The following is a 20939-nucleotide window of genomic DNA, read 5'->3' as shown; positions in this document are numbered from 1 at the left end:
CAAATTCTTTCCCATTAGAAAATTAATCATTATTTAATCCCGTTTGCAAAAGGTCCCTGCAGTGCTGTGCTGACGAACACTGAACTCTCTCTTGCCAAATCTGCTCTTTAAGAAACTCCTTTGCCAGATTCTGAGCAGACGGGCCGGTACCACAGGTGGAGTGTGAAGCGTTGATGATGAATTTAAACCAAAGACAAGCATATGCCTGATCTCTGATGCATACATTTAATCTGAAACGATGGCATCTGACACTCCAGTGCTGGGGGGGGAGTTGTGATTGTAGCTGTATTGGGGCAGATGTCATCCTGGGAATGGTGCTGTCGAAATGGTGTTCAGAGCTAAACTGGACTTGCCTTTTACACGGGCATTCTCCTGGGACGACTGTGCCATGAGGGGTCCTGATGCTGCAGGTGTTGATTCCATGGGAATAGAGCAGGTAGGCTGGTAGACCTTGGTTGGTCGTGTTTTTAAAATTAAATCGGAGGAACCGCCCCATAGAGCCTCTGGGTTGGGGTTTCTGTTTGAAGGATGGGGTGTGTTTCTGCTCCATGTCCAGTTTGAAAGGATGATCTGGGTGTCGGCCCATTACTCTTGTGGATGGCAGATTTGTCTCATTGCAACTGAAGTCCCCAAAGCGCTGATCAGACATGGTTGGGGGCAGAGATGACTGGTTTTGGCTTTTATTTTTAAGGTCTATGGAAGTGCTTGTAACTAATGAAGCCCTGTTGATGTTCTCAGGTCCAGCACTGCCCGGTCTGCTGCTGTAGCTGCCCCGTGCATGAGGTGGGTTTCTTCAGATGCATTCAACACTTAATGGGGGTAGGCTGGTTGGTGCCATCTTGTACAGTTGATGGCAGTATTTCTGGGGGAGGTGGGGGGGTGCACAGTCCAGTGATGAAGCTATCTAGCTCATTGTGAATTGCTGTGAAAAGGCTTGAACTTTTGAGACTAAATACCAGTGAGGGGGTGCTTTAGTCCAACCCCACCCTATACAGCAGCAGGGTAAGGGTACCTCTCCCTCTCTTGCCTAGTGCTCTGGTGGACTGGCATGGTACTGCAGGAGGGTGGCTTTGTGATGGTAAACTCACCAGCTAGTCCCTGAGAGAGTGCATGGGTCTTGTGTGGGGGTGGATTGTATTGTGGTCTGTGGGGCAGGTAATCGTGCTGGAGCCTGAAATTGTTAGTCTCTCTGTAGAGACTGGGCAGTGGGTGGGGGGGCTCTGCACACATGATGATTTTCTATTGGAATCTCGTTCGTCTTAGAACTCGTGCTGAGAGAGAAAATAACTGACAGTGCAGAGCCCAGGGTCATTATGTGTTTATACTGGGATATCTGGTTTGCCACTTGGATAAAATAATCCTGCCAGAGGGGACACGGTGGCCTGGAGAGTTCACTCTGAATTTTAACTTGATATTCTCTTCCCCTCTTCTCGGGTAGGCTGAGCCCAATGCTGACTGTCCTGGAGCTGCTGTGGCCCCAATAGCAGGTACTATCTTAGACGCTTCCTAACCCTCACCTGCAGCATCCTCTGAGGCGGTGGGGGGAGGGTGCTGGGGTGGAGCAGCCCAAGTCTGGGTGGGTCTGTGTGTCCTGGGAGTGAGGATCCTTCTTTTTTTCCTTACCGCCCCAGTCTGATCTACTCATGACTGGCACTTTCTGACCATTGGCGATTCTAGACCATCTCAGCCCCCCTGAAAATGTTAAGTGATTATTTTCTGAAATCCATTTAAGCCCCTTGTATTTTGTGATTTCTCCTCCAAAGCGTGAGGGTGTGATTGACTGACAGCAGCGGTGGGTGTAAACAATTGGCAAACTCTCCTATCATCCACTCAGCAGCGTCGTGGTTGCTGATCGTTTTGTGATTGGTTGAACCACACAGAGGGGAATTGCGTGCAGTGCAGACAGATGGCTTAGGGACTGTGAACGTGAAAGTCGCACAGGTGAGCTGTGATCTAGATGGGTATTCTCTAATGTTCGAGAATACATTTGCATGTGTTATTGTGAATAGAGAGGCTCGGGTGTGGGGGGTGGGGAAATAATAATCTTTTACGATTTAAATAACGTTAATGTAACCTCCGTTCACAAGCTGGGAATGCAATTATCTACAAAGACTAGGTGAGCTCTTCAGTCAAAAAGTATTCACATATCGATTGATGCATAAATAATTATCAGCACCAGAACTTTTGGTGTGTGGTTGTTATTATACACAGATCAGCCATCAAATGCGGTGCGAGGACAGATGAGGAAAGCCTTAAGGTGGAGTTCAGCATGAAATAAAATGCTTAAGGCGCAACAGTCTAGCAAAACTCGCTGCATTGCGATAAATCACGGGGGGAAAGTTTGTATTTGTTTTTAATTGACTACATGCTGCTTGCCAGGTGGCAACAATTCATATTTGCAACTCACCCTGCCTTCAAAATACTCGCCAGGGGCGATCAGGTGACCTTAATTTCCAGTCCTGTTCCTCGTTCCATGTCTAAGGTAGTGAGTAATATAGTTCATATGGCTAAAAAGGACCAAGTGTGAAAACAGTATATTTTGTTAAATCCATTTAATTCCTTATTGAAATTATATGAAATTAGCATACATAAACCATAAATTATAATAGTGCAAAATGCAAAGCATATAATTTTATATTGTTAATGACCAAAATACCATTATTACTTATTATATACATAGCTATTAATTTGTATTAACTGGTGGTCTGTGTTCCCAAAGAACAATCGTGTGAATGGTAAGTGGACTGAGACCACATCACATATGAAGTGGACCAGAAATAGATCCGAGTCCTCTTTCAAGGCTAGGCTCACAAGTAACTATCCAAGTTATTCAGTAGATTGGAATGCATCAAGGGGTGTTGAAACAAGCTAGTATCATTCCAGTTATGATACAACTGTACTTGTATTATAGGGATGCTATCTTTACAACTCGTTGTTGGAGGTGCAAAAATCGTTGCACCCTTTTACAAAGAAACTTTATACCCTTGGTAAGTGTATTGCTCTATTGAGAAAAGGTAGTATCATTCCAGTCATGGGTCCCTGAAGAAACCCTCTTAAATTGATGAAAACGGCAGCACAGGAGTTGTTGCAAATGGAAAAGAAGTCTTTTAATCAGGCCGGCCCGGAAGAACAGAGCGAACACGAGGCGGTCTCGGGTTCAAACGGCTTTTCTTACAGGTATCTTCCGGGTTTGCATTTTTAAACCGTTCTAAACAAAAGGTGCATAATGTCCAATCAGCAGAGGGCAGTGTCTCGGATGTGCATGTGGATTGGCTCAGCCCTTGCTTCTTTACTTCCTCTTCCTCCTTTGGAGGGTGGAGTTACCAAGCATCGGGGCCAAGCATCATCATGTCACCGCTTCCTCCGCATACCATACTGGGATATGCAAAGGACTGTGAGAGAGTGGTTCAATGCGTTTTGCACGTGGAACCAGAAAAGTGGGTGTGCAGGGGGAGAGAGAGAGAGAACTATACAACATTTAAATATTCCATTCAAATAAATGTGTGTGTGACATATATTCCACTTGAATATTTATGCAGAGCTGATATGTCATTTATTGTATTTAAATTTGACCTCAGGTCTTTCAGTCCCCTTCACATTTAAAATATTTATTTTCTAGTAAATGGTCTGTTTGCTTGGGATTGTTTGTACAAGGCGAGGGAGGAGGAGGAGGGAGTGGCCACTGGTGAAGTGGGAGAGAGAGAGGGGGATGGAGAGGCCACAGATGGGGAGAGCGAGAGCAGGCACCAGGTGAGAAAGTTAGCAGGTAATCCAGACAAGTGATATGAAAAAATTGTGGTGTTTTTGTGTTGGGGAATGTTACATCTCACATTCTCATTGGGGGCTGAGCCCTGCTGAGGGTCAAATCCTAGAATTGCCCCCCTCTCTGACCCTCTGCCTCACAGACCCTGTGGGTGTGGGGGGTGGTAGGAGGTGGGCTGTTTCTGGGGGACTGATCAGAGACCTGCTATTCTGTTCTGTTCCCTTTGCCCTGGCAGGACCCTGCAGCTGCTCTCACCTGGACCCTCTGGCTGAGCTGGTGAGGATGTGGCTGAAACTGTTCGTTTGGAGTGGTTAGTCCTGGTCTTACTCTGGCTTATTTTGTATAAATGCTCTTCCAAATAGTCTTGTGGAGGGATGATCCTGTTTTACCGCCCCAGTCTGATGTCCATGACTGTTAGGTACTCTGACCACAGTCTCTCTGTGTTAATGTTTCTCCCCCACTGTCTTCCCGAAGTCAGTGATCAGTCTGGTGACTGACTGGTACTACTGTAACCCCACAGACGCCAAGCCGCTCCAGTGTTGCCAAAGCTTACATTTTTCTTTTTACAGATGCCACCCCAGGAAGGGGACAGAACATTGTAATTTTAAGTAAAACCAAAATGTCCAAATCCACTTTAGACATGGTTGTGATGACTTCCTCCTTCGCCGCAGGTCTGTCATCGCTGCCAGTTGACGCTTGGGCCCCGGGGAATGCGTCCTCTTCAGCCCACAGCTCAACTCACAGATGAGGTCCTGACTTCTGCTGCTCCGGTTTGCTTGTTACAGCCCACTCTCGTCTCGGTCCCCGTGATGAAACCCGCACAAGTCTTAAGCCCAGGACACACCAGCGCGCTTAGCTTCACCTCCCTATGTGCCCGTAACACAAAATACCACTGTAGTTGCCTCTGAATCCCTCTAATGACCCTCCTTTCTCAGTCCCTCTTCCTTCTCCCTGTCTCTAAAACGAAAGCCGACGCCGATGAGCCTTGAGACCCTGCCCGGCCAGCCGGATAACTGCTGTCACCTCTGCGTGTGTTCCTGTCCATTCCTCCGGACGTCTCTTTGCACATACGCACTCGTGGAGGATGTGGCCATCTCGATCACCAACTGTGTTGGGAAAGTCTTTGATTTGTGAATCGGTACATTCCTTGCGGTCCACAGAGCCTCCCTGAGGCAGTTGAGGACAATCCAGAGCCACGCATAGTCTTGACTCGGGTAGCGGAAGTGGCTCGCCCCGTACAGCACCAGTCGTGCGTCCAGCACTCCACCTAGCAGGAACAGCTGCGTGATTGGTGCTGTCCAGTAAGCCCTGGCAGCAGCGCACTCCCAGAGCAGATGGATTTGGATGCTTTACAGCCCTGAAAAGGGCATCTAGGGGTCTTGTACAAATTCCGGGAGTGCATTACGGTTCTGACCGGCAGGATCCCATGGGCCACGAATTAGCTGAGGTCTGTTCAGCAGGGCAGGATGGGTCGCGTTTCTCCACACCGCCCGGGTATCTCCTACCGTAAGCCCTCTTATTGGACACAATTGCACTCTCCCCTGCACAAAAATAAAACCTTTCCTATGGTCAGTTAAAATGTCCACAGTGCAGGACTCCATCTCTTGTTCCTTTTAAAAAAAAAAGCTTTACAATCAGATAAAAGCATAGAAGGTCAAAGGACAACGGGACAGAGACGAGCTTCAAGTGCTGAAGATTAAACCCTGGAATGTACCGTGCCAAAAAAAAAAAAAACTCTTTTGACACCGAAGAGATGCACAAGCACAGGTGCACAGACGCATACTTTATCATTTAAAAACATGTACAAATCTGGTAGGCACTTCCTCCCCCCTGTTAAAATACCCTCTACACACCAACTCCTTTTGTAATCTCTCCCACTTTGACCCCCACAGAAAATGAAAGACCTGACAGTTTAAAGCAATTAAAACCGACCTGGGAGGCAGACAAACTGGGGAAATGTGTAATAAAATGGGTAAAATCATGGCTTTAACAAACCTTCCCCTCCATTGTCAATCATCGTAATCCCCCAAAAATCCACCTTTCTCTTCACCTTGTTCACCACCACCCCCTCCCAGGTCTGAGCACCCCTCCCCTGTGCATCAAACTGAACCCCCGAGGATTGTCATTGCGTCAGTCTGGACGGTCATAGTCAACCCTGCGGTCTCTGTGCTTGTCCACATCCCAAACAACATCAGGTCAGGCTTGTCCTTGTTCAGCTTGGCCCCCGAGGCCAGGCTGGACCTGACGGTTGCTTGATAAAAGGTCAGTACATAAAACATTCACGTCGTCCATATGTAAAACACATTTCACATCCTGTCCTCCACTCCCCGGAATACCCAACCCACTGATCACTGTGTCCCTTCTCAAACTCTGTGGCAGGGGCTCGATGCTGCCGATAAACGGGAGAGAGGATAACGGGCAGCCTTGACGGACACCGCAGTTGACTGGCACTGCTTTGGACAGAAACCCGTTAATGATTTATCCTGCTGTCAATATCCCGGTAGAGCATTCCCACCCAGGCTAGGAACCTGTTAGGAAAGCCCATCTTTCGCAGTACAGCTAACATGTACTGGTGCGAGACCCGATCGTAAGCCTTTTCAAAATCTAAATTTAACACTAATTCCTCCGTCTATCGCAAAACAGATGGCATCTCTGACCAGCAACGGGCTGTCAGTGATCCTCCGCCCCGGCACTCCACAGGTTTGATCCGGTTGCATCACATCCTCTAAAACTGTCCTCATCCTCCGGGTTAATAGTTTGGTAAAAAGTTGTATACAAAAGCTTGACAATGACTATCTGGCAACCTGTCAAAAACCTCAAATTCCTTAAGTCAGCAAGTCCGAAGCTAAAACATCCCATCGGAAGGCTGTCTACTCCTGGAGCCTTGCCAGTGTTGAAGGTGCGGAGGCTGTCAGTCAGTTAGTCCAAGGTCAAATCAGCAGTTAAAAAATGACGCGTCCCCTACACTCGATTCTAAAAACCCTAAAACTTCAGTCATGCTGGCTACTAAAACGTCCTTGGTCCCGATAAAACTCCTCTGCGACCCCCAACATCTCTGGAGTGGTAGAGGCCACAGATCTGTCCTTTCCGTCAGACCAGTCATTAGTCCCCTGCTACTTAAAATCTTCTTTAAAAAATAAAATACCTTGAGCACTTCTCCCCCTCCTCTACCTCCCCCACCCTACTCCTAAAAATATCCCCCCCAACTATGTGCTTCAAAGAACGTGCTCAACTCCTCTCTCACCTCTCTAATCTTGGCCATAAAATCAAACCCTTCCTCCCGCAACAATACCTATTCAGGCGCCTCTGAAGCCCCCTAGCCATCCTCCTCGAAATCGTAAAAGGTCTGCCATTCCCTATATCTGTCCCTATACTGCTCCACTGAAATCTTGTCAAATCTTGGGGCCTGTGGCCAATCCCCCTTGTGCCATACGAAACCGACCTCCTGTGGTTAATAAACTTAAAACAGTCCACGAGTTTAAAATCCTTACAAAATTCTGCCTAGCAGAAACCACTGCATGATTGGCGTGGTTTCTCTCCAGAAAGCCCTGGCAGTGGCGCACTCCCAGAGCAGATGGAGGATGGATTCGTCTGCCCCACAGCCCTGAAAAGGACATCTAGGGGTCTTGCACAGCTTCCAGGAGTGCATCACGGCTCTGACCGGCAGGATCCCATGGACAAAAAGAGACAATTTCCTGTGGTCAGTTAAAATGTCCACAGTGCATGACTCCATATCACCTTTTTTAATAAAATTCTTTAGGATCAAATAAAAACAAGGCAAATTAAAAGACACAGGGACAGACAACGGGACAGGGATGAGTTTCAAGTGTCGAAGATAAGACCCCAGAAAGTACCGTGCGAAAAAGGAGGCTTTGGATACCGACGAGACACACAAGGACAGGTGCACAGACACATACTTTATCATTAAAAACCGGTAAATATCTGGTAGGTAAAGTAATGGCTTTTACAATTAAAACCTTGCCCTCTATCGTCAGCTTGCGTAATCTCCAAAAGCCCACTTTGGTCTTTACTTTGTTCACCACCCCCTCCCAGGTCCAACCACCCCTGCCCTGTGCATCAAACTGCACCCCGAGGATCTTCATTGCATCAGTCCGGACAGTCCTAGTCAATCCTGCCGTCTCTGTCCTCGTCCACGTCCCAAACAACAAGTCACACTTGTCCTTGTTCAGCTTGGCCCCTGAGGCCAAGCTGAACCTGTCGGTCGCGTCAAGAGTCCTGTGGATAGATAAAAGGTCGGTACATAAAACGTTTATACATCCTGTCCTCCACTCCCCGGAATACCCAACCCACTGATCACTTTGTCCCTTCTCAAACACTGCGCCAGGGGCTCGATGCTGCAGATGAACAGAAGAGATGATAACGGACAGCCTTGACGGACACCGCAGTTGACTTGTACTGCTTTGGACAGAAACCCATTAATGATTGTCCTGCTCTCAATATCCCGGTAGAGCAGACCCACCAAGGCTAAGAACCTGTCAGGAAAGCCCATCTTTCTCAGTACAGCAAACATGTACTGGTGCGAGACCCAATCATAAGCTTTCTCAAAGTTTAAATTTAACACTGCTAGACAGATTCCTCTGTCTCTCGCAAAACAGATGGTGTCTCTGACCAGCAACAGGCTGTCTGTGATTCTCTGCCCCGGCACTCCACAGGTTTGATCTGGGCGGATCACGTCCTCTAAAACCGTCCTCATCCTCAGGGTCAGCAGTTTACTAAAAAGTTTAAAATCCTGATTTAAAAGGGTGATCGGTCGCCAATTTTTCAGGTCCGACCGATCACGTTTCTTATATAAAAGCCTGACTATCCCTAATCTAAAACTATCTGGTAACCGGTCTAAAACCTCAAATTCTTTAAAAACGGTCAGGAAGTCCGAAGCTAAAACGTCCCAAAAGGTCTGATAAAACTCCAGCGTAAGGCCGTCCACTCCTGGAGCCTTACCTGTCTTGAAGGTCCGGAGACTGACCGTCAATTCCTTCGTTAAAACTGACACATCCCCTACACTCGACTCTAAAACCCCTAAAATTTCGGTCATGCTGGCTGCTAAAACGTCCTTGGTGCCAAACAGGTCAGTATAAAACTCCTCTGCGACCGCCAACATCTCAGGTGTGGTGGAGGCCGCAGAGCCGTCCCTTCTCGTCAGCCCGGTCATCAGTCCCCCGCTACCTAAAATCTTCTTAAAGAAAAACCGTGAGCACTTCTCCCCCTCTTCTATCTCCCTCACCCTACTCTTAAAAATAATCCCCCAACTAGGTTCATTAAAAACAGTGCTCATCTCCTCTCTGAGCTCTCTAATCTCTGTCATAAAATCAAAACCCCCCTCCCTCAATCGAAAAGACCTATTGAGGCGCCTCTGAAGCCCCCTAACGACCCTTCTGTCTCTTTCCCTCTTCTTTCTCCCTGCCTCTAAAAAGAAAGTCTTGGTCCTACCCTTCACCATCTCCCACCACTGTGCTCTGGTGTCAAAGAAGTCATATAAGGTCTGCCACTCCCTATATCTGTCCCTGTATTTTTCCACTACAACCTTGTCATCCATTAGGGAAGAGTTCAACTTCCATATCCCACGCCCCACCAAAAAATTAGAGGAAAGGTCCAGTGTGCAGGAGAACAGCTGGTGGTCGGAAAAGAAAACCGGAGTCAGAGAAACTGCAGTGCAGGAAAACCCACGAGCGAACATAAAATCAATGCAGAGCTCTACCCACTCGTACCACCGAGGACCCCTTCACCAACACATGCTTGTTCTTAATGAGAACGGCCACTACGTCAGACCGATTCTCATCAGAGCCACTCCACAGGGATGGACCGTGAGGCCACAGCTCCTCCAGCTTGGTATGTCTGGAGCGAAAAGGGATCCCACATTCCTGTAGGAAAATCACGTCTGCTTGAACCCCTGCAAGATAGGTCAAGACTGACTGTGCTCTCACCGGTGACTTCACACTATGCACATTGATAGTCACCACACTCAACGCCATGAGAATGAGAAATAAAAACATTGTAACCAAAAAAAGCCAAGACCTTTGGAGTGGTCTTTCTTCTGTCGTGTTGACGTCTTGGGAGACTCATCTTTGTGGCTGCACCAGGGTCTACAAACGTCCTCTCATTCGGAGATGAGGAGGGGAATACCTTTGAATCATCGGATCCCGAGACCGAGTCCACCTCTAGTGGTGCGGGGATCTTTCCCGGACCAGCGGGTCTTTTCCTATCAATCAAGGGCTCAGAATCTGAATCGGACAAAACGTCCTGTCCTGTCCTCGCTTCATTGCCGTCCCAGACCCACCGGCTTCACCAGAGTCAGCCACCACCGTTCCACTGAGGGCCGGTGGGAGAGATCGATCGAAAGCCTCCCCCTCATCCGAACTGGAAGAGGGAGAGTCGCTATCCGAAATCGAACCAATGAGCTGGCCACCCCCACCGTCCGCTCTACTGGTCGCCACCTCCATCTCCGCACCAACCGGGATACTGGGTGGGAGATTCAAACTAACCAGCTCCTCCCCCTCGTTAGAGGGTTCAGAGCCGGCAGTTGGGCCACCATTTTGTTTGTCGGGTTCTTGGAGTTCGGATTCCACTGTGGGCTCCTGCTCCACCACCACATCTCTAGCTGCCTCTACTAGTCGACATACCTTCATTTTATTTGTGAAAGACATCGCAAAACAAATGCCCGGTCTCTCCACACAGATTGCACGCCCGTTCGTTAGTGCAGTCAGCATAGCCATGGCCAACCTCCCTGCACTTGCCACACCCCAGCTTCTCGCAGGCATCAGCCAAATGTCCGTGCTCCCCACACTTCCTGCACAGCTTTGGCTCACCCTGGTAAAACACAAGGCCCCTATTCATCCCCAGCAGAATTTGGGAGGGGATCGCCTTCAGTCCACCAAATTCTGCCGGGTCCGGCCTTTGCTGGATCAACACCCTCCACGCACAGTTCCAAATACCATCCACGTCCACCACCTTCTGCGACTTCCCTTTCACCATACAAAACCGTCGCAGCCATACCTCTATCTTCCGACGTCACGCACTCATTAAACATTCGAACAATCACAGTTTTCACAGACGCATCAGACAAACGCTCCAAACTAAACATTCGCAACAGTCCAACATCCTTACAATTCCCCACTCCAAAACTCACTCAAAAGTTGTGCTGAACGAAAACTCACATCAAAACCCTCCCCTCTTGGCAACACCACTAAACAATTAATATCTGTGGGCTTGAATTGCAAGGCTTGCTGCAGGACTTTCCTTGAAAAGTCAAGCCTTGACAACTCGCACCCCCCACCCCCATGTTTAACAGAGGAGAAACGCACACAGAAGTACCTACGCATGCCGACCCTAGTGGCCGACATGACGGAAAGTACTCCCAACACAAAACCTTACAACAAGAAAAAACACTACAGAAGAAGTAACAAAGAAGAACCCATGGGCCCCGGAGGGCCTTAACCCACACGAAACACTCCTCACTCCGCCTCCAGCACAGCACCCACAACACCTAACTGTGAGAAAACACAAGAACATGCAAAAGAACCAAAACACTCCACTCCGGATCGCTTTCAAAGACAAATGCAAAAAAGACTATATTTTTGCAGCAACGCACGTCAGTCTTGTAACGGTAATCTGTATTCTTGTACTATGTGGACACTTATTAATGGGATCAAAAGAAATACGGTTTTATTGTTTAAAGTATTTTACATTTAACAAATAAAAACAATTCAAATTTTTAATACTTTTTTAAAATACAATTCTTAAGATCAATTAAAATTTTAAAAATCTTTGTGATTTAACGAAAATAAAATACTTAATTTCAAATAAACTAGTGCACAAAACAACAAAACAAACGTGATTAAAGCAAAACTGCTACCAATAAAAGTCAAATACATTGAAAATAACTGAAAATGCACTGGACAATATAAAGGAACAATTAAAAAGGTAAAAATAAAAAACAAAAAAGGTCCAATGCATTTAAAATTAAATCCAAAACGGACAATGTATTTGACAAAAAAATATAACAAAACTAAACCAAAAAACCCTTAAACAATTAGTGATTTAAAAACAACTAAATCTTTAAAAACAGTTAAGATTCATTTTAAAAGTCCTTTTAAAAACAATCATCCATAAACTGGTTAAAAGATCTTGGACTCGGGCTCCAGCAGGGGGAACTGACCGTCCCCGGAGGTGGGTCCCATCATGGGATCCTGAGCTCCCCCAGATCTTGTATATGCCAGTTCTTATAGGCTTCCTCCTTGCCCCTCTGATGGACCTCCAGATTGACGTAGTCCCTCACGAGCACCATGCCCCTCCGCGCGATGACAATCGGGTCCAGCTCCTGCTTATTGAATAGACAGATGTTCCGTCCCTCCCACAGGGCCTGCTTCACTGCGCAGACGACACGCCACCAGCACCTCAGGGTGGAAGATGTTAGTCCCCTGGCAGGACCGTACAAGATCTGCTGGGCGGTCGCCGCGCAGGAACGGCAAACCTGTGGTGGAACGGAGAAAACAGGAGCCAGACCCTGTAGGCGGAGGGGCAATCTCTAAAGATGTGAGCCTCCGTCTCCTTCCCCAGGCAACCCTTATAGGGGCAGGTGTCATAAGGAGCTATGCCCCTTCTGTGCATGAACACTTGGGTGGGGAGACGCCGACTCACAGCCATCCAGGAGACATCTTTCTGCGTATTCGTGAGGCAAACGTGCGTAGCGTTAGCCCAGGTAAACCGGCAGGTTTCGGGAGGGAAATCTTCTATCCGGCTGGTCTCCTGGGTAGATCTCATCTGGCTACAGATGGTCTTATAATCCCAGGAGGCCAGCACGACTTTATGGAGGCCTACTTTGAGCACAAAGGCTCGGAGCGCCCTGTAGAACGGCGGGGGATCCCACGAGTGCGGCCTGGTGTTATCCATGGCGCAGAGGCCGAATGGTCTCAGGCTGCTGGCAAAATAAAAGCGGTTCATAAAACTCACTTTCTTGCCAGCAGCCTGGATGTTCTTTACCACATAGGCCAGCCCCTGCGCCTTTATCAGCCGCACAACGTCCGGGACCCCCCTGCCTCCATCCAGGGTACCCTTCACCATCTGTACACTTTTCAGCCTCTCCATTTTGCTCCCCCAGACAAACCGAAATATGATTCGGGTCACTAAATTTGCGATGACCTTGTCTGGGGGGAAGATCATTCCTACGTAGAGGAGTATCAGGAAGAGGATGGCCTTTACGACCAGCACCTTACCAGCCATCGTCAAGGTCCTTGTGCTCCAGCCTTGGATCTTCCTTTGGACCTTCGCTATGGCCTCCTCCCAGCTCCGGGTGCCCGTGTTGGTCCCGTCGATCGTGATCCCCAGAACCTTGATAGACGGCTTCACAGGGAACACGGTCGGCGGGCCCCGGCCGACAGGCCATGCCCTGGAGAGGTAGACCTCGCTCTTGGCCTTGTTGACAGCGGCCCCCGTCGCCCTGCAGAAACCGTCCAGCAGTTCCTCGACCCTGGCCACGGACGGAGCGTCCGTGCAGACCACGGCCACGTCGTCCGTATAGGCCAGGGCCTTCAGTTGCTCTCCGCCGGAACCCGGGAGATGGAAACCTGTCACCCGGACGTCCCGGCGGATCGCCTGCATGAACGGCTCCAAGCAGAGGACGTACAGCAGGGCCGACAGGGGACAACCCTGCCGGACCCCCGACCTGACCGGAAATGGTTCGGTCAGGTGGCGGTTCACAAGGACCCTGCTGCTTAGGCCGCTGTAGATGATCTTGACCCACTTCCTCAGGCCAAGAGCGAGACCCATCCTCTCCATGACGAGCTGCAGGTATTCGTGGCCCACTCTGTCGAAGGCTTTCTCCTGGTCCAAGCTGATTAGGACCAGGGGAAGCCCTCTCTCGTTCGAGTAGGCCACGACATCCCTGAGCAGCATGGCGTTGTCGGCCGCCGATCTCCCCCGGGCACCACAGACCTGGTCGGGACCCACGACTTGAGGGAGTGGCCGCTGCAGCCGGAGCGTCAGTGCTTTGGCCAGTATCTTGTAGTCGGTGCACAGGAGGCTGACTGGCCGCCAGTTCCTCAGATCTTTTTGGTCTCCCTTCTTGTGAAGAAGGGAGAGGATACTCTTCTTCATCGAAGGGGCCAATCTGCCCTCTCTGTACATTGACCCCAAGACCTGGGCCAGATCTTCTTTAAGCACCTCCCAAAAGATCTTATAGAACTCAGCAGGGATCCCGTCGGGACCCGGTGTCCTTCCAGAGTTTAGACTCTTTATCACCTGGGAGAGTTCAGTGGTGGTGATCTCTGGATCCTCCTCCTCCTCCTCGTCCCCCTCATTGCGGGACTCCAACAGGGACAGAAAGTGATGGATCAGATTTTGATCCACCACCTTCTGGTCGTACAACTCCCTGTAGAAATCCCGCACCACTGTCTCAACAGCCTCTCTGCCCTCCACCTCTTGCCCCGAGGAGTCGATCATGGAGGACATTGCAGGCCGCCTCTCCTTCGTTTTCTTGAAGAAGAAGCGGCTGCATTTCTCATCGTCCTCCATGATGCGGACCCTGGAAAGGACCTTGATCTTCTCTTGCTCCTCCCGATAGAGGGCGGAGAGACTCAGTTTGACCCGGGCCACCTCCTCAGCTAGGTCGAAGCCTCTGAGCTGTAAAAGACTCAGGCGCTGGAGGCGGGCGTTTATACTGTTTATTGGTTTAAGTATTTTACATTGCATAAAATAAAAACAATTCAATATTTAATACTTATGATTAAAATCGTTAAAATACCAATCCTTAAAATCACTTAAAATTTTTAAAATCTTGTGATTTTTAACCAAACTAAAACAATTAACTTTAAAATAAACGTGCTCAAATCAAATAAACAAAACGTGATAAAAGCAAAAAATTGCACACCAACAAAAGAGTCAGATACATTGAAAATAACTGAAAATGCATTGAACAAATTAAAAAAACAATTAAAAAGGAAAAAATAAAAAACAAACAAAAAAGGTCCAATGCATTTTAAATTAAACCCAAAACGGTCAATGTATCTGACAACAAAATATAACAAAACTCTACCAAAAACCCTAAACAATTGTGATTTAAAAACAACTAAATCTTTAAAAACAATTAAGATTCATTATTTAAGATCTTCTTTTAAAAACAATCATTCTTAAAATCTTTAAAAGATCTTTAAAAGATCTTGGACTCGGGCTCCAGCAGGGGGAACTAACCGTCCCCGGAGGTGGGTCCCATCATGGGATCCTGAGCTCCCCCAGATCTTGTATGCGCCAGTTCTTAAAGGCTTCCTCCTTGCCCCTCTGATGGACCTCCAGATTGACGTAGTCTTTTACAAACACCATGCCCCTCCGCGCGATGACGATCGGGTCCAGCTCCTGCTTATTGAACAAACAGATGTTCCGTCCCTCCCACAGTGCCTGCTTCACTGCGCAGACGACACGCCACCAGCACCTCAAGGTAGATGTAGAAATTCCCTTGGCTGGACCGTATAGGATCTGCTGGGCGGTCGCCCGCGCAGGAACGGCGAACCTGTGGAGGAACGGAGAAAACAGGAGCCAGACCCTGTGGGCGGAGGGGCACTCACTAAAGATGTGAGCCTCCGTCTCCTTCCCCAGGCAACCCTTATAGGGGCAGGTGTCATAAGGAGCTATGCCCCTTCTGTGCATGAACACTCGGGTGGGGAGACACCGACTCACAGCCATCCAGGAGACATCTTTCTGCGTGTTCGTGAGGCAAACGTGCGTAGCGTTAGCCCAGATAAACCGGCAGGTTTCGGGAGGGAAATCTTCTATCCGGCTGGTCTCCTGGGTAGATCTCATCTGACTACAGATGGTCTTATAATAGGTCGAAGCCTCTGAGCTGTAAAAGACTCAGGCGCTGGAGGCGGGCGTTTAGATGGGAATATCTCGCCCCTCCTCTCTCGAGCTTTCCGTTTCCCCAGCTGAATGAAGTAGCCCTTGGTTCTTTTCTTCACCATCTCCCACCACTCTATGGGAGAATCAAAAAGGTCCTTCAGGATCCTCCACTCCTCGAGGCGTCTGCTAAAGGTCTTAATCACACGAGGGTCATCGAGCAGAGAGGTGTTGAGCTTCCAGACCCCAGGCCCCGACTCCCGTGTGCTCGGAATGAGCACCTCTGTCGTCAGGAGCCTGTGGTCTGAAAAGAAGACCGCCTCCGAAGACATGGCGGTCCTCTCCAGTGGCTTACTGAGGAGGACGAGATCTATCCTGGAGAAGGAGGAGCCAGAAGAACTCACCCAGGTGAACAAGGGGACCAGGTCCCGACCTGCGTCGCAGAGTTCAAAGTCCTCCACGAACGCAGCGAGGTCCCTGCTGGATCTATCGTTGCGGGGCTTACTCCGGACTACATCCCTCAGAGCACAGTTGAAATCACCTGAAATGATAACTGGCAAGGTGCCGATCAGGAGTGGGCGTAGCTGAGGGAGAAAGAGGACTCTCTCTCTCTGGCTGGTGGGGGCATAGACATTGACCAGCCTCAATACAGCCCCCTTGTATTTAAAATCGAGGCTGGCCAGTCTGCCCGCCTCTATAACCTTAAATGTTTTTACTGTTAAGAAGGGGTTTTTCAGGAGTACGGCAATCCCGTCCGCTCAGCACACATTGGACCCCGACCAGAAGGATTCTCTCAGGGTCCAAGTGTCCCGGAGATCTTTATATTCTTTTTGGAACGGGATGCCGCACTCCTGCAAACAAATAATATCTACCTTCATTCCAGCCAGAGAGTTTAAAACATCGGTCCTCTTTTTCACCTCAGCAATGCTCCTCACATTTATTGAAATAATGGTTAATGCCATAATGGCTGTGAGGGCAATTACCCGCTCCGTAACAATCATGTAAAGAAACCTTTCTCTTCCCCACTCCTCTCTTCTCCCTCACCTAGCTTAGCGCTAGCACCCATCATTTCAATCATTTGCCTCACCGCTTGATCCTCTAGGAAGACTATGGGGGGGGCTCGGCTCCCGCCACCCGGTAAGGCTGGCGAAACTCCACTGGGCTCAGGGCCCGTGGTGCTGGAGGTTCTCCCTGGTTCCTTTGAGGCCGAGGCCCGACGAACAGATGGCAGGGCAGAGGCTTTATGTACAACTGGGGAGAAAACTGTGTAGACCCCGCTAGTTGTTCTTTTAACTAATGGTGGGGGAGGGGGTGGTCTCTCCCTTCCTGGCTGTCTGCCGCCGCAGGCCTCCTCCCCCAGCGCCAGTGACCTTACCATCACGTCCCTGATGTCTTTCTGGGAAAGGACACTGGCGCCGACTCTCATCTCCTGAGGACCTGCGGCTCTCCCACTACTGCCGGGAGGGCACACCTGACCCCTCCCCTGGGAGAGTCTCAGTTGTGGGGCAGGAGGAATGTTATTTCTAGGGGGCCTCTCGTCCACCAGGCTGCCCACTCGGGGCAGTGGAGAAGGCCCACTACTCTCCTCTCCGGAGTCAGAGTGGGGCGTGTAGAAATTAGAGGGAGAGGACTCTGCAGCGGGGGAGGAGCCAGCAGGGGGAGGAGAATGGATCCTTTTTTTCATCATACCCCCCCTACCCATGCTCCTCTTCTCTGCCCTCCTTCTCTTCCCTGCTACCACTGTCCACTCCCCCTCCCCCCCCCTTGGCTTGCACATCATTGCCGCTCTTGTGATTAAAGGACCGGTGCAGTGCACATCTCTGCACTTCAAAGCATTTTAAATGGGCGCAGTCAGTGTAAGTGATTGAATACAGCAGCCTTATTGGTCTGTGGGGAGGCGCTGCAGACGGCCTGAGGTACAGTTCTTATAACCTATAGGCCAATACCGTATTTTAATTACTTCCAATAGGCTATCAAGATCAAGTATGATAACTTTCAGTTTTAATCAAAGTAGCAAGAATATTAAAAAAACTACAATCCTGGTAAACTGCCACAGTAGAAGATAAAGTACGGGTTCAATTATAGGCCAGAGCGAAATGAATGGGATTGTTTTTTCTTCAAAGCGATCTCTGTGTTCTTGGTTAGAAGAGCTAGGTGTGTTCGTGTCTAAAACCCCATTCAGTCGGCAGTATAACGTTGAAATGTAAAGTGATTTGTCTGGCCGTTTAAAATCATACGTACGATGAAATCAAAATTAGTCTACACTTAATGTGTAGTAATTTCAGTAGTTTGTAAACATGTCTGCACGTAATGTTTGCAGTTATGTGCCTGTTGTTCACCCGCTTAAAGCATCAGGGCTCATGTCTGCTTCTCTCCGTGTCCTGCGTGTTGTGCACGGCGGCGCTGCGCCTCTACAGCTCGAAGCGAGCCGGCGCTGCTACCGCTGTGACGCCAGAGTGGTGCTGGGCGTGGTTATGGACATGTTTGCGGGGCATCATGGGTATTTACTACGTCTTGGCTACGGGCGGAATTTGATCGCACTATTGTCTTCTGACGAGCTGGTGGTTTAAGTACGCTGTATAATACGACTATTTCACATCCGAGTATTTGTCACGATCTTAAAAACATTGCACTTGTTTCAGGTATCCGAGTGGTGCAGACTAGGTTATTATGCAGATTATCGCGCGTTGCATGTTGGGTATAAAAGCATTTGCGAGTGTTCGAAAGGTTCTTGATCGTTCTGATGAAGCGCATGCGATTCCTACAGGCGTCCGTAGTGTCATATGAACTTGATGCGCTTGCGTGTTGAGTTCGTAGGTGTTGTTTACGAGTCCCACCCTGGACCCACTCGCTCTGTCCGGAGACGGGACTCTGTGAGCGCGGAGGGCTCGGTATCGCTTCTCGGCCTTTTGGCTAAGATCAAGTGTAGTATCTGTTCTTATCAGTTTAATATCTGATACGTCCCCTATATGGGGACCATATATTAAATTGATTTTTGGCGCAGGGAGATGGGATAGGGGCTTGCTCCGCCCACTCCACGCATCGGCCTGGTATTGCAGTGTCTCCAGGAACGGTGCACCCCCCGGGGAACGAGCTGGTTTAACGACAGACTGACAGCGGGACAGAGGAGAGGGCTGCCCTCGATGTAATTCAGTTTCATTTTTTGAATGTGTAACGTTTGAACACAGGACAATTTTCATGTTTGTTTACAATGTATAATAGATAAATGTGTGTGTGTGTATACACGAGCTGTCGCCATATGTGACACTCCCTTCAGAGTGTGAAAGCTCTGAGAAATGAAGGCTCAGAAATGGGCTGGACCAGAACGGCAGGGGAGGACACTGCTGTAAATCAAACCTCAGTGAGACTACATTACAGCCATGCATACTGTGCACTTCACAACGACCATTACAGTTGTTCTCAAATGATTGGACTCATTTCTCCAATCTAACGTTTATGCTCTCACAACCATTAACACAGCCATTGAAAAACGCTCATTTAGCAACACGGCCAAATTACATAACGAAATGAAGTGCTGCTTTCTTTTCAGAGAACACTTTATAAACGGGTATTTTCATCAAAACTACAGAAATGTCATCTATTGATTTAGATCTATCCATACAGGAATACTAATGGTAAAACACATTTATCTGAAAGTTCCACAATCCTAAACTGATTAAGCTTTTTTCCATAATGTGTGGAAGTGTTTTTGTTTACTGTAAGTGAAATGGCTTCTCCTCACAATTTTGGAAATGCAATATGTAATTTCAGTCTCTTATGTGGTAGGTTTGTCAATTTTGATCTGAAAATTGTACAGGTTTGTGTGTGAAGACCACAAATTCCAATTTACTGTTGTAACCAAGGCTGGATGAATACATTAATTTCTTGTCTGTCAGACCAGAGTTTAATTGTTTTTAAAGATTTAGTTGTTTTTAAAACACTAATTGTTTAGGTTTTTTTTGGTTTAGTTTTGTTCTAATTTTTTTTGTCAAATACATTGTCCGTTTTGGATTTAATTTTAAATGCATTGGACCTTTTTAATTGTTTTTTTATTTTGTCCAGTGCATTTTCAGTTATTATCAATGTATTTGACTTGTTTATTGAAAGGTAAGTTTTTTTTTGTTCTTGTTAAATCACAAAGATTTTAAAAATGTTAAGTGATTTTAAGAATTGATTTTAAAAAGTTTTTAATCATAAGTATTAAAAATTTGAATTGTTTTTATTTGTAATGTAAAATACTTTTAAACAATAAAACAGTATTTCTTTTGATCCCATTAATAAGTGTCACATAGTACAAGAATGCAGATTACCGTTACAAGACTGACGTGCGTTGCTGCAAAAATATTTTGTGACTGTAGTATTGCAGCCCCCCGCTCATCAGAGACCAACTTGTGCCCCCTTAGTCATTTCTGATCTCTTGCTGTATTGTATGGCCCCAAGATGGCATTGTTGGCCACTACCCCATTCGAGATTGCAGCACAGATGGTAATGTTGCCTCCACGTTGACAAGGGACGTTGACCGTGGCATGCTGACCAATCCATGGTTGAAGACCTGGTCAATTAGTTGCTCTCGACTCATTTGATATCCTTCTTCTGTGCCCTCTTCCTTCCCCACCTACACTAGCTCCTCTCATTCTTGCACCTCGTCTTCCAACTTTCTCCGGGCTCTTCCATTGTTTTGTTCAGGCTCTAGGGATTTCATGGAGGGACTTATTTTATACATCGCAAAGTGTTGATTTGCTGTGTGAACAATTGAGCAAATTGCACTTCCTGTTTTGTGTGCTGTACTAACCAATTTGATGGCAATTGAGCACATGCCATGTGAGTTTGACAAGATGGCAAATTTGAACTGAAAGTTGAACTTCATGTAGAGTTTTGTTTGTGTTTGGGGGGGGAAATGCTATGTGCATCTTTTGTAATTTGTGTGAAAACCCAGCATAAAGTTACTGTTAGCTCTGCTTACTATGTCAAGGGATCAGATGGCTGTGTTAATTGTTTTGAGAGCATAGACCTTAGTTTGGAGAAATCTCTTATCAATTGAGAGTGTAACATACACGCACGTACTACAAGAAACACACAGTCCATAATGGACTATTGCAGCTAGCCGAGGATAATGTACTGAGCAGTCTGAAGCTGCTGCTGTTTAATATCTACAGGTTCACTCTTGTTTATCCACCACTCGTTAACCTGCCAAATTCACTATTCTACCAAACCTCCCCAAGAACAAATTCTTTCCCATTAGAAAATGAATCATTATTTAATCCCGTTTGCAAAAGGTCCCTGCAGTGCTGTGCTGATGAACACTGAACTCTCTCTTGTCAAATCTGCTCTTTAA

The 20939-nt window shown here is 47.8% G+C and overlaps 3 non-coding genes and 1 pseudogene across 3 annotated transcripts; 3 read left to right on the top strand and 1 right to left on the bottom strand.

Annotated features, from left to right (window-relative positions):
* The first annotated feature begins 885 nt into the window (after positions 1-885).
* LOC136765496 (small nucleolar RNA SNORD29) lies at positions 886-951 on the top strand. The gene has a single exon (XR_010821685.1). It is a non-coding gene; the product is annotated as a small nucleolar RNA SNORD29 (small nucleolar RNA).
* Positions 952-4127: 3176 nt separating this feature from the next.
* LOC136765507 (small nucleolar RNA SNORD31) lies at positions 4128-4196 on the top strand. The gene has a single exon (XR_010821696.1). It is a non-coding gene; the product is annotated as a small nucleolar RNA SNORD31 (small nucleolar RNA).
* Positions 4197-4782: 586 nt separating this feature from the next.
* On the bottom strand, positions 4783-6365 carry LOC136765037 (uncharacterized; annotated as a pseudogene).
* A 12132-nt stretch (positions 6366-18497) lies between these two features.
* On the top strand, positions 18498-18688 carry LOC136765204 (U2 spliceosomal RNA). The gene has a single exon (XR_010821404.1). It is a non-coding gene; the product is annotated as a U2 spliceosomal RNA (small nuclear RNA).
* Positions 18689-20939: the final 2251 nt, after the last annotated feature.

Source organism: Amia ocellicauda, chromosome 12 (genome assembly GCF_036373705.1).
Source record: "Amia ocellicauda isolate fAmiCal2 chromosome 12, fAmiCal2.hap1, whole genome shotgun sequence".
NCBI classification, from domain to species: Eukaryota; Metazoa; Chordata; class Actinopteri; order Amiiformes; family Amiidae; genus Amia; species Amia ocellicauda.
Note: the sequence above shows the minus strand (reverse complement) of the source record. Positions and strands in the feature narration are given on the sequence as shown.